We start from the raw sequence: 11,306 nt of genomic DNA, 5'->3' as shown, positions 1-11,306 counted from the left end.
CGTTAACCCCTGTAACAAATGTTTGAAACTGGTAGCAGGAATTAAATTATAGCGCGCCTTATTTGGTTTCCCTTGTATTTTCCTGCCAGTAATTTTTCATCTGCTCTGCCGCTCACTTTTCTCCTACCAAATAGTGAGTGACCAGACAGCAATAACTCATGAAGGAAAGAGCTTCCCTTGGAAACCTGGGACACTTTTCCTTTCAATATAATACCTGCACAGCACTGAGCACTGCTGCTGAGCCACGGCAGTATTCCTTCACCGATGGGTGTGAATGACAACTTGATTATAATTTCAGGCTTCCTTCGACATTCTCTGTGTTGACCTGTCCCTCTCGCTCTCCGGCAACTTTCCTTTTCCTGAGTCTTCCGACAAGCACAGGCTTTGCCAAAGCTGAGACAGAAACTAGGGCTCTCTATCTTTGCACTTATTTTTGTAAAATGGATAAAGGCTTAATATATTTGAGACAGCCACCACTGTCAAATGCGTCGCCGTAGAGGTGCTTGTGTACAAGCAGCATGCACACACGCACCTGCCCTTGCACGTGCTTGTGGTGGGCCACATCCCCCCCAAAATCATGAATATTCTCAGCCAAATCAGGAGAAGGGCTGGGATGACAGGAGGGAGATGAATCGGAAACACATGAGCATTTACTCTGATTCCTCTTCAAAATAAGGAAGCACGAGTCTGGCACACACCTTAAAGCCTTAACGTTGAAGAATTTGGCAGATCAGTAGTATGGAAAATCACTGACTTGTGATTGATTGCTCGTTGCTCCAGCTCTAACTGACAGCCAAACATGATGATTGCGTTAAAGTAAGTAGGATGGCCTCTAAATTATTAAAGACAACAATGATGTAACCTTAACTGGGAAGGCAGATGGCTCTAGAAACTGGGGAAAAAATGCTAGTGAAAAGCATCTTGAATTGTTTATCAGTTTGCTGATAAACTGATGGCAGCTGCACCACTTCATGTTTTATTAGGCAGAGGAAATTATATAGTTGCAGAATTGAGGAATATTAAAGTAAAAGCCCAATTCTGGTGTTTGGTCAGGTCTACATGATGATTAAAATTCAGCTTAACCGCAGTCATCTTGAGCTTCCCACTCCAAACCCATTTGCCTTTTGCATTGGAGTGGCTTCTCAGAGTGTCCTCCTGGTCTACCAGGAAGATTTTAACCACAGCTCCACTGTGACACAGCCCAGCCTGCCTTTGTCCATGGAGGCAAATACAATACTGGCTATGAAGGTCTCATCTAAGCATCGGGAAACCCACTGACCAAGACAGAGGGTGTTGTTGCTGGCTGGCAGGTGCCAGAGGGGTTACGCTGGCTCCAGACTCTGCAGGGTGTTGCTGGGGCTTTGCAGAGCATTGCCAGCGCTGACTGCTGTTATCTGTGCTGCTTGTAGAGATCACCAAGAGGATGATTGGGCGTGACAGGGACAAAGTTTCCAGAGGTAGAAGGGAAAGGTTATAATTAGTGTTTACAAATACCCGATGTTTTCTCCCCAGGGGCTGCCCAGCCCTCTCCCAGGCTGCAGGCAGGGATGAGCACTGGAGTGGCAGTGAGCGCTAGCAAGGGCTCATCTCGCCTTGCTGTGGAAGTGGTCTGCTTTGGCTTGGAGGGACCGCAGTGGCCAGCTCTGTAAGGACTGGGCTGTTAAATCCTCAGACTTAGACCCAACATTGTCCCCTGGGCCAGCTGTCCCAATAGCCAAACCCATCTGAGGAAGAAAAGGAGGTCATAGGTAAAAATCTTATGGATGGCAGACTCTTTGGCATAGTGGATAGTACATTTGCTAAGTTTTTCTAACATAAAATCATACACAGTTGACTTGAATTACTTTCTGGCTTCCATGTACTGCTCAACAGGTAGTCTATGCATTTCATACCTGAGTGAGCACAGACTGGTCCCAGCGCTTCCCCAGTACCCCATGGCTGAGCCCTGTGCCCGGTCACTGAAGGTCCTACATGCCTGCTCTGCTCATGACTAGGTGATGATAGTTTTTATCTTTGGCTTAGATGCAAACTTCCCCCAAGGACTCCCGTGAATCAGAGCTCACATGTTAGCTTGTTCCGAGCGTGCTGTGGTGTCAGCAGGACCATCCAACCAAAATCACCAGTGATGTGTGGAAGTTTCCTGGTCTTTTGCCACTGCCAGGCTGACTTCTAGCATAAACAGTTGTGTCTGCTTAAGTGAGTGTGCCGCTGCTTTTCTAGTTCAGAGGCCCAGAAAGCACCGTGGTCCCTCGCTATTCTTTCCTAGCATGTTTGCTAACACTGCTGATGCTGACAGATAGGTCTTACTCCCACTAAATCTTAGTACACTCACTGCAGACAGATATAGGATAGATTTGCAGTCTCTGTGAAGTATTAGCAGTCTCCTGATTCATCTGGTCACCTAGGGACATAAGCTTTTAAAGTAAAATTATTTTTTATCATTGCATTCAAAAAGTAAGGGCAGGAAGTATACGTGGAGAGAACTTTGAGCTGGTTCCCTCCTGCAGCATAGCCAGTGGGTGATCTGTGTTTGCCCTCTGGGGCAGGGAGAGGCAAAGGATAGATGCGCTGGAAGGACTGCTGGTCCCAGGTCTCCCATGAGGAGAGGAGGATCAAAGCCAAGCCCAAAATGTGTGGCTGAACCACGAATCGCACTGAAATCTCCTGCATTGCATCCCAGGGCTTGGAGATGCTTATCTGTGTGACCTTGCCCCCTGGGATACAGAATTTGGTGAGAGTAGGAGAGACAAAGATGACCAGAGGTGACAACTGCGTGGAGCTGTGATGTGGCTTGGGAATGGCATCGATGATGTGATATAAGAGGGCGATTCCCTCCAATTTAAAGTCCTGAGCACCAAGCCCATGCCGGTCTAAGAGGGGCAGGAAAACAGGAAAAGCTGCATACCTTGAGCACCACACAGAAGCATCTGTATTTGCCAACTCGTCTGTCAGCCCATTGATGTAAATAATGATTTCTGGTTCTCTTTGCAAAAACTGCTCCTTCCCAGTGATGCAAACCATTGCTGACTCACCACTGCCACTTGGGCAGGTTCCCCAGCACACGCCACCGCAGCCATCACATGGTGGCACCTGGGCCCCTGTGCTGTACTGGAGAGACGTTGCTGGGAGGTTTGGTGGGGTCACAACTGTCTTGCACAGGCAGCTTTGTGCAAATGGTGGTCACATAAGATAAAGTTTTAACTGTGCACTGGGCAGCATACAACACCCTGGCCATGTCCTTAGACATTTCCTGTGGCTTCTGCTGCAGCAAATAGCATCCTGGACCTGTGTGTGCCTGCACATGCATAGGGGCACACACAAACATACACGTGTGTCGGTACGCAGACACACATGCACAGCATGCTGTTGTAGCTGACATGCCAGGAACGCATGCCAGGGAGGAAGGCAGCATGATGCAGGATGCAGCAAAGGCTGAGCAGACCATGAGGAGCTGTGATCCAGCTACGACCATTGAACCCAACCGCTGCTTGTACACAGCTCAGGCAGTCAGACAGAGCTTATGTTCAGAGATGCTTGTGTATTTTGTCCTGGATTTCCACCACTTAAGTCTCCTTTTGCTTTCCCTTGCTTTCTCCCTTGCTTCGGTCCCAGGTAGAGGCCCAGCAGATAACGCTGCTCCCTGCTGTTATCCCAGCACGCTGATACATCCCATTGCCACAGGCTGTTACAGAGCCTCCAGAAATTGCCACCACCCAAAACGGTGCAGGAGCACCAGGAGGGTCTCAAGAGGATGAGGAGGGGCAAGCAGCTTCAGGGAAGTATCAGCAATGAGAGGATCCAGGGGAAACTGGAGGAGGGAGTGAGAATCCCTGTAAGCTTGCAGCCAAACACTATGGGGGAGCTCAACTCATCCTGCAAGGGGGTGAAGAAACGTGCTGAGAAATGCAAACACAGGAACGACTGGTGGAACGTGGTTCAACACCTGCCTCCAGGCACAGAGGAGTGGAAGACCTGTGCTGGGAAATGCTTCTTATCCAGCTGAAGGCTCCCACACAGCCCTCCCTGGGTATTCAGGTAAGGGCAGCGACAAAAGCCCCATAAATACCAAACCAGATCACTGCAAACACACTGTCAAAAATACACCCAGCAAAATGTTTTCTGAAGAAGGTGTGGCAGGGGAGAGAGACACAGCAACGTTGGCTGTGGCTGCTACTGCGTGTGGCAGGTATGGCAACTGAGACTTGGTGTTCACCAGCTGCTGATCATGAAGTCACACTGCAAGACCTGTGCCTGGGCTGTATACACCAGGGCCAATGAAACAGGTTTGTATTCCGGCAGGTTATGAGGCTGGCGGAGAGCACGCGGTGCTGTAACATGTGGCTTTCCTTTCCTGGAGCATGGGAAGTGCTCAGCACCAGGCACGCTGCAGGAAAGAAATCCCACATAGCTGTGAAATGCAGATGTGGGAAATATTTTCCCTGAATGGACAGGGTAGCTGAAATTGTTGGCTGGATTTTTCTCTGCAAAGGCCAGTCCCACCCTGGGAAAATGCAGCGTGAAGGCTCCTTCCTGTGGCTGAAGAGGTGGGAGGGAGAGGAGTTAATGTCCACTGGGAGATTGGTCCTTTTGCTCCCAGCACAGGCTGAGGCCAGACTGGACCCTGCCTCCATCCCTGCCTCCATCCCACAGGCACAGGAAACCCTGCCTGGAGCTGAGGAGCGATGGCTGGTCCCTCGCAAGGAGGAACCAGGATGGGCTGAGCAAAACTGGCAATGTCTGGGGGTTTTCCCTTCTTCCAGAACTGGAGCATCAAACTGGTTTGTTGGAAGTGAAATAGCCTTGTTATTTTTATGGAGAGTATGAAACAGGATGGAGTGCAGCTGCTAAATCGAAGGTGAGGTGCAGACTGTGCCTGCTGAATGCAGTAAGAAACAGCTGAGAAAGTCCCACCTGCCTCTCGAAGGCGCCCTCCCAAAACTCGGACTGCGCATGGATTTGTATTCAAAGATTTTTCCTGCTGCTCTGACTTGCACTACATCAGCTGCTCTCACAAATAAACCAATTTAATTACATAGACATACTCTTTAATCATTCTTCCTGGCATGCTGACAGTTTCTCCATGTGCAGATGAGTTGTGTGGCAGCATTTGCCAACGCAAATGCTCTGTTCTCCAGATTTCCATGTTTTATTTTTGTCTGAAGATGCTCAGTGGATGCGTATGCTTTCATATACGACTGTTACATTTTTGTTTTCTCTATGCTCCATCTCTAAATGCCTAAAAGCGTGCTGCTAGTTTATGAATCAGAGTTGGTGTATCACTGTGTAGTGGAGCTATGCGTTATGCTTTCCTCTGGAGATTTACTTTTGTTCTTCAGTGCAGCTCACCAAAAGTCATGATCAAAGCAATGCGCACTAATTTGCTGGTTTTGTATTTGTTCTTGTAAGGAAGAATTGTGAGCAACTTGCTTTGAAGTGAATTTTGTCAGGTTTGAAAAGGTAATTTGCTACTTGCAAAGATTAAAAAACCTCCAAAATTAATGTAAGTGTTGTATGAGAAAGAAATACATAGCTTTTGCTAACGTGGTTCTACAGAACACTTATATTTGAAAGGAAAGTAGAAAAGACACTGACATTACAGTGAAGGAATTACATTGCATGCATTTTCTATTGGACCCAAATTCACACCAAAATAGCTGCATTCTAAAAATGCTCACAAAAATCAGCTAGAGTTCTAAAGAAAGAATACCACCACAGAGTACCATGGCGTCTAGAAGTTATAATTCTATACATGCCATTAACACAAAGCCATTCAGTACTGAGAAAACTTCTCTGGCTTCTGGTTATCACATCTGTGATTAATAAACCATAGCTGCTTGCCGGGACACTGCCCCTCAGATGTGGCTCAGGGAGAACCCAGACTCTCTTGGGCTACAACAAGCAAGTCAAATTGTTTTTAACTGAGATTTTATCAGCTATCAGTCTTTGGTTTAGACTCCATTCCTTTACAGAACAATTGCAAGCAGGACTCAGCCACATCTAGAGAAGAATGACTGCAAAGAATTTTACTCGGAGAAAAATAAAGCTGGTTTTTTGCAGAGAGGTATCTACTGGGCAGAGTGGGAGCTGGAAGTTCGTAGCTCTGGGGGCAGGACCTGTGCTGGAGCTGGCTCTGGTTTAGGGCTTGCAGCTGGGATTTCAGTATTCCAAGTTTCACTACGGAAACTTTTGCTATCCTGACCAGCTTCTAGTGGTCCCATGGCTTGCTGGAGCTGTGGGCTCAGGACTTCATGTGTGACCTCACTTGTGAGCCCAGATTTATTGGGGTGTGTATTAGCACCTTCCAGGACGGGGTTTCCAGTTCTTCCCTCAGAGCTTGCGTCCTCTTGAACAAATGCACCAGCCGCTTTCTTCATCAGCTCCGTTACCTGTCCCTAAAATGCCAATCAAACGTCGGCCTTTACTGGGAGGTTCCAGGGAAATGCTGTCATGCCCAACCGCCTGGCCTGAGGCGGGGTTGCTACGGCAGCCCCGGCTTTGGTTTCTCCTGCTTTCATGGTTTCTGCCTCAACCTTAGTATCAGCTTAACCCCAGTTTATATCTGTTCTTTTGATGATAATTACTATTTGCTCGTAACTTTACCTTCTTCTGCTGCTTTTTCTCCTGATGGACTCTGTATCCCAAAGGAAATTAAACAGTCCGTTGCTGCTCTTCCCAGTGCCCAGAAACACCACGTGGTGAATATTCATGAACCTGGCTGGCCAGATGTGGGAGAGCAGTCTGAAATGGGCCTTCTGAGCTTTTACGGAAAGAATTGACAAAAAAACCCCCTAACACTCATTGAATCACCTGCCCTGTTCCTGGAGATGAGCTGTCCTCTTTGGCGCAAGAAGTGATGTTGGCAGAGGGCAGAGACAGGCAAAGAAAACCAGGTGGTGACGGAGAGGTGTCGATGCAGGGTGGCAGTAAAAGCTGCGGTAACAGCAGTGGGAAGCAGAGGTGCTGGGGTCAAACGAGCTGGAGCCCCCCCAGATCAGCAAAGTATTTGCTGTGGTAACTCCAGAGCACCCTAGAGACTGCAGTGCAGCCATCTGCGTTTAGCCTTATTTTCTTTTCTGCTTTTTCCTTGCCAGCAGGGAGTGTGCCTTATTCTGCCATTGTGCTCTATTTGAAGGGTAACACAGGGTGCAGCAATTTCCTGACGTACACTTCCATTTGTGCCCCTTTGCTACCGAATATATGTCTTTAATTATAGCCAGCAGAAGCAATTTGTTTAATAGTGTACAGGAAACATTCCCGAGGGAGATCCTTGTACACAACCACAAAGCTGATAAGGATTAATGTTAGATGATAGAACACTGGATAAAGCTATTCCCACATTTGGGTCAATATCTACTATTAATAGCACAAGCATTAAGGAAATTATTATAATGTTATTACGTGTTATTGTATTTATGAAATTCAGTATTTACTCTTCCTCTAAAGACTGATGGGGACCACACTAACGCCATTCTATGTTCTGGCAGCCAGGGAAGCCGCCTGCCTATCTCACTGGTGGGGAGTTTAGCACAACCTTCACACCTGAGCTTTAAAAGGGCACTATGTGTCCTGGATGTTTCATTCCTAGACAAAGCTAACAGCATTTGCCTTGGTCTCCATCGCTAGCAGAGAAAGTATTATTAGTGGGGGTAAATCTCTTTCCTTCTACAGGTGTTGATATCTGCTGTGGAAGCTAATAGAGACATCAATAGTCATTTGTAAAAGCAGCTCCGAGACTCTAATCTTGATATTGTTGTGGCTTATCCAGCAGCTCCGGTTCCCTGCTGTGCTTTGGGTGAGAAATAACAAAGCAGCTCCTTTGCTGACACCTGCATTTTCATTCTCACCTCCCTTAATTCCCTGCAGTAATTAAACAAAGTAATATTAATAATCCCAGAAATATTTAGGAAGTGCAGAAACCCAGCTGTGTCCTGCACGTGCTGGGCCAGTGTGCATGCGCAAGCCCAAGCCAGGAAGCTCCTCTCCCCCGTGAACAGCTGCCTCCGCAGAGCTGCTTCCAAATCCCTGCAGCCTGGCAGGATTTCTTCCTTTACCCCTTTGCTGTTCACCAGCTCTCCCCTGCTCACCCACTGCTCCATCCCACCTGGCACCCACTCCGTGGGCTCTCCGGGGCCCCATGTCAGCCCCTCTGTGTCCCCTGCGACACCCTGCTCGGAGGGGCTAAGCCAGAGGCTAGAGATCCCCAGTGCTGACCACGACATGAAACCAAACCATATCCAGCAATAACTTCAGTGTAGAAGCAGGGGTTTACTGGGGAGCTCTGGTTGTCTGTTTGCAACTGTGAGTCATGCTGTGGGTCTGGGGGAGCTGAAACTGCTCTGGGAATTCTTGAGGCTGTGCTAAAAAGAGCCTGATTTATTGTGCTTACTTTATAGAGGAGCAAAAACCTCTCTGGCAGTGGGCAATAAACAACCATCTATGGCGATTCAGAGAGCAGCAATGTTAAAGAATATAAAATTGAAGATATTTCTTAATGACACAGTTATTCAAGAAAGCCAAGACATCAAGCACTTCACATACTGCAGCATGGCAATGCCAAGCTCTAGATGAGCAACCTCGCTGGACCAGCATCCGCACTAGCACGGGAGGAGAAGCACCCTGCCCTAGGGAACTCATGGCCCCACTGAAGACCAGGAGGGGACCTGTAGATACAAGGATATCAAGCCAAAGCAGGCAACAATGAGCCTATGTTCTTTGTGTGAGAGGCAAAACTACCAGCACATTGCTTATCCCATTATTTTATGGACTGCTAGGCTGAAAACCAGCACACCTGGCCCTCAGCAGTGATGGGAACAAACCCAAGTGGTTTCCTGTATGGCCGCACTGAATCCCTGGGGATGAGGAACATCTGCATGCTCCAGACTAGAACCAGTGTCCCGCAGAAATGTTTTTCCCATCTTGAGGAAATTTTCAGTATTTGAGACTTTTCTGTCCCTCATCAGCCCAAAATTCAAAACTAGGGAGAAATGGAAATCTCAAGCATTTCATTTGGAACAAAGCTTCGTAAATCATACAGCCTAACAGGCAAAAAGGGGTTACCGCAGAGTCTTTGTTTAGATCTTTGTTCTAAATTTACAGCTTTCACTGGCTTTAAATAAAATCCTTGTAGTTGCTTATATACAACATTTTTCCTTCTCTTGGTTTAATTTTGGATGTGTACAGCTAAATGTTAAATATGCATTACTAAGTAATTGAAATGTCATAGTCCTAGATAAAACTCCTCTAGTGGAATTAAATTAAAGATTTCTGCTCTTGGTTTAGAAAAGCACAGTGTGAATGTTTTATAGCAGCAGCAAAGCCAGAATTACAGGTTAGGCTCCCAATCTGTGTGCATGACTAACACCAGGAAAAACAAAACCAGTCTGAACTTTTAGAGTCTGGAGCCAAGAAACAGTGAAGAAGATGTAACTTACTTTAGATTCTGCTTTCTGCTGAAAGGAAGCAGCTCCTGCTATGGCCCTGGGCCCTGGTGGCTTGGAGCTGGGGGTTCACCCTGGAGAGATTGCCTGGACCCTGTGTGGGTGTAGTGTGTTCATCCCAGATATCCTGTGGTGCTTGATTTGGTGGGACTGGCATTGCTATTGCTCGCAGCAAAGGCACTGAAGCTGCGCCATCACCTATTTCTTGCTGCGATTTAGGAGCTCTACACATCCATAGCAATCACTGCCCTGCTAATGGTTATAATGCGTCGCCGGGTCAGAGTTCCAGCAAACGTTCATTGGTTATGGGGAAAGAAATCCCACATAAATATCTGGCTGTGACTGGACGTTATGTCCTCTGCACAGAGCCAGCCCAGAGGCAAGGCGTGTTCTCAGGCAGGTGTTTGGAGGTCGCAGTGGGGTGTTAAGGGCCAGCTTTCCCCATCGTGCCAGCTCTGGCTGTGCTGGCAGTGGGAGGGAAGCAGCCGGGAGTGGAAGCTAACGAAAAACCTCCTCCAGACTTGTGCTCCAGCCAACCCTGGGAAGAACAAGAGGGTTACTTATGTCTGCTCCCCTATTTAGCAGGGGAGGGAAATGCCCACTCCAGCAGGAAGGCAGCTTGCTTGGCCCTCCTTTCTGAGCATCCCAGAGTGCAGGACAGCGGTGGCTTTCACTGGAGAAGTGAGGGACACATCACTGCTGGCTTTTGGGGACAACATGGAGCATTTGCCACCATCAGTGTGAGGCAACTGGGAGCCTGTCACCATCTCCAGCGCCACAGTAGGATCCTCTGTCTGAGCTTGTGGCTTAGCAGGAGTTTGTCGTTATGAAAGGAAGCAGAAGAAATGCTCCCTGCTGCACTGATTTGGTTTTAAACTTTCATCTGAGGAATGCTGAGTCTTTCCACAGCTGCCTCGCTCCTCACACAGGCCAAAACCACCCTGCGGGGTTCGGCTGGAAGGTGCTGTTCTCTGCTGGCCCCTGGTTCATTTCCTCCTCAACATCTCAGCCACCTTCGTGACATGCCAGAGAGTACAATTTCCCATTTCCTTCCTCAGCTCATCCTGAAAGGGACAATAAATAACAAGAGGAGTCTTTTATAAGCAGATATAGAGTACTCACATCCGTGGCATGTTACTAAAGTTATATGGTAATTTGTTCTCAGAATATCCATTGGCATGAGCAGCATTTGGAGAGGTGTGCTACGGAATGTCTTGCTTCTCCTTCAAGGCTTCCTTTGCAGCAGCATCCTTCCTCCTGGATGTGATTTCCTTGGGCTGGAGCTGATCAGGAAACAAAGAAACAAAACCCCTTTTTATGTTAAAAGAGATCAAGCCAAATAAAATCACAGTTCTTTTTAGAAAAAGCCTTTAAAAAATTGATCCTTTACCTACAAGAACAGGAGACTTAAGAGTCTTTGCAAACACACCTTTTTTGAACAGCTGCTTTCTAACAAATAAATGGCAACTATTTGGCATGATCTAAATCCCTGCTGGCCCTTGTGTGCTTTGTGCTTGCTGCATTTCGGCAGTGAGAGCAAAGGACCACTACATGCAGAGCCCCTGGCCCTGGCAGCGGCTGGCACCGGCACTGCTGGCATCTAGGGTGTCCCTGAGGACAGAGCAGGACTCAGGGATGCAGATGAAAGTGCTGCAGGAAAAAAATCCAATGCTGAGCATTAGTGATCTCCTGGCAGAGTAGGGTGGGAGTCTTAGTCTTGGGCCAGAAGATGTGGGAGAAGGGGTCAGCGAGGGACCAAGGCTGGAGGGGTCTGAGCAAGGGCTGGTCCCACCAAAGAGTGAGAGGAGTAGGGACCAGAGTCAGCAGGTCCCCAGGCAGGCAGTATGGGCAAAGGTGCTGGGATACGGG

The sequence above is a fragment of the Falco naumanni genome, chromosome 14 (assembly GCF_017639655.2).
Source record: "Falco naumanni isolate bFalNau1 chromosome 14, bFalNau1.pat, whole genome shotgun sequence".
Classification (NCBI taxonomy): domain Eukaryota; kingdom Metazoa; phylum Chordata; class Aves; order Falconiformes; family Falconidae; genus Falco; species Falco naumanni.
The sequence above is the reverse complement of the archived record's forward strand: the minus strand, read 5'-3'. Positions refer to the sequence as shown.